Source organism: Hippocampus comes, unplaced genomic scaffold (assembly GCF_001891065.2).
Source record: "Hippocampus comes isolate QL1 unplaced genomic scaffold, H_comes_QL1_v1.1 scaffold189, whole genome shotgun sequence".
Taxonomy (NCBI): domain Eukaryota; kingdom Metazoa; phylum Chordata; class Actinopteri; order Syngnathiformes; family Syngnathidae; genus Hippocampus; species Hippocampus comes.
In genome coordinates, this window is record NW_017804802.1 from 375,193 (window position 1) to 377,827 (window position 2,635).

Sequence of the window (2,635 nt, forward strand, 5' to 3'; positions counted from 1 at the left end):
TTTGGTGCTCGTGGCGTGCGCCGACTTTGACGAAACCCCAAAATAGCTGCGCCGACGGAGGGAGCCGGGGGCCCATGGCTTTTTAAGGGAATGCTCACTTGAGCTCTCCCCCCCCGCCCTCCCGCAGATATGTGCCGCACATGCTTCCTGTCAATCCAAAATCTATTTTGGGCAGAGATGCGGCCTCCTTTGGATTTGGCCCGCGCGCCACTTGACCCGTTCCAAGTGCGCGCAACTCAACCCCACCGAACGCAGCGGAATCGACGCGCGGCCTCTCGCAACCTCGCGACCGCGTACGCCTCGCGGACCCGAGGTGGCGCCCAGGCTCCAAAGTCTATTCGGGCCTCGCAATCAGACGGCGACCGGTCCGGGGTGTACCAAAGTCAGCCGCGATGAAGATGGACGGGATGGGAAAATGATGTCGGTGTAGCAAAGGGGCGGGGCGTGTCAGTCGGCCCCGTCCAAAACTTGCCCGAGGTCTCGAATCGATTTGAACACCCCAGCGCATTCATCGCGCCGTTTCTTATTCTGATCGATATCCTCGGCATTCCTTAAACAAAGAAACAAAAATGACAAACGTGGATGAGGCATTCTTGGTCCACAAAGGATCCATAACGTCGGACCCGTCCTTGAAGAATTTGTCGCGCTCTGGCAAGGTAACCAACCGGAAGTGGCGTCATCTGGCCTCCAGAAGCGGGCGCCTTCCAAATGACATTTGGATTCTTTTTTCCTTCTCAACACGAGCTGCTGCTGCTGCTGCTGCTCGCGATCTACAATTTACAGATGATGTGTTGCGCGTGTGCGCCCAAGTGTAAATATACACACACAAATGGAGTGTGTGCGTGTTGTTTTCTTTTCCAAGTCGTATTGATGTCTGAGATACTGGCAAGTGGCCCCCTTCAGCTGCCGCCGCCCGTCACCTCTCGCCCGGCCCCTCCAACTATTTATAACAGCCTCAGCATCGTGTGTGTGTGTGTGTGTGTGTGTGTGTGTGTGTGTGTGCATGCGTGAGGAAGGGAGAGCAGGGGGGTGGTGGATCGCTGGTGTCAGCTGTCGCGCGAGTCAGCCAGCAAAGGACTTTGCTGAAGCGGCGGCGACACCTTGGGCCAAAACATTTGCACTTGCCGTCGGACCTCGTCGCCATTTGTCAGAGGGAGAACGCTCAAACGATGACACCGATTCGGGTCTGACAAGAACCAAAGTTCGTGTGGCGAGATTGAAAAGGCTTATTCTCACAATGTCCACCAGGAGGTGCTAGCAGACTTCTTTATGATGACCACTGCCAGTTTTACGCCAGGGTGGTCGATTGACGGCAGCCGGAATGCTCGGCCGTCTGCTGTTTGTTGTCCGTTGAATCCGTTCATATCAACAGTTATTGAACTTCCACGACAATTCATGACAGTTGGTAGCCACAACAATCCTTGTCATACTCATTAGTATTGCAACAGTAATAGCCCCCCCACCCCCCAATAAAAAGGGGAGGGTGGGCGTGACCGGTAGTGTGAGCAAATGACTTTGAAGTGTAAAGGTGCCGACCTGAAACCCGGCCAAGAATTGGGGATCGAGGGGCCACTCGCAGGGAGTTGAACAGCTGATTGAGCTTCAGAGTAGTGATGGGCAGATGATTGATATTGACACGTGACGCAAACTGTGTTGATACTGTGTTGGTCGGTCAATAGTGACCCCTGCTGTACACCTGAAATCATTGCAAGTAAACGTGATGTAAAAAAAAAAGGCAACATTCGCCGCATGCCGCAAACCCCCAAATCGCCTGGGAAACGATGAAGCTTTTTGCAAAAGCGTCCAAAGCGTTGCCTCTTTGTCTTTTTGCTGACCCGCAGGCCGCAAAGCCAAGAAGACGAAGAGGATGTCGACACAGGCGCCGACTTTCACGCAGCCGCTTCAGAGCGTGGTGGCACTGGAGGGTAGTGCCGCCTCGTTCCAGGCGCAAGTGAGCGGTAAGAGCCGTCCCCGCCGTCCCGTGTCCCGTGTCCCGTGCCAATGAATCTTTAGGGAGGCCTGAAGTGTACCTGACAAATGTACCGCGTTGGATTTGCGCGTCGTCGGGGGAGTGGAAGCCACTTTCCGATAATGCACCGTTTGTCGATTCCATTCGGTGATTTGTAGTTGGGATACATAGTTGCACCATTCCAAACCAATTGTCGTTTTTGTGAGTTTCACTTGGTCGGAAGGGGACACCGTAAGGGGCCGAGGGGTCCCATTTAATGTGCAAACTAAGTTGCGCGCGTGTTTCAAGACCTGACGTCGGAATCGCAAAATCAGACAAAGCAACGTGGGCGCAAACGCTCAGCGGCCTTCAACGTACTGAAGCCAGCAGACCCTGAAAAGCCACTTTCCGAGTGACAGAGCGCCACCTGAGTCCACTCCATCTGCCCTCCAGGCGCTCCGGTTCCCGAGGTGTCGTGGTTTCGGGACGGCCAGGTTCTCTCTGCCGCCGCGTTGCCAGGCGTTCAGATCTTGTTCAGCGACGGCCACGCTGTTCTGAGCATCGACGCCGTCAACGCCGCGCACGGCGGGAGGTTTTCCGTCCGGGCCACCAACGGAGCCGGACAAGCCACCAGCACCGCCGAACTCGTCGTTACAGGTGAGAGCCGGTCCGGATCCCGTCCTCTTC

General features: G+C 55.4%; 1 long non-coding RNA gene across 1 annotated transcript in view; it reads left to right on the forward strand.

The window, feature by feature from the left end:
• Positions 1-2,494, forward strand: part of LOC109531115 (uncharacterized) — a 23,647-nt gene extending 21,153 nt beyond the window's left edge. The window contains exons 2-3 of the long non-coding RNA XR_002171121.1: positions 1,842-1,958; positions 2,402-2,494. This is a non-coding gene — a long non-coding RNA (uncharacterized LOC109531115). The remainder of the gene's footprint in view (positions 1-1,841; positions 1,959-2,401) is intronic.
• The last annotated feature ends 141 nt before the right edge of the window (positions 2,495-2,635 follow it).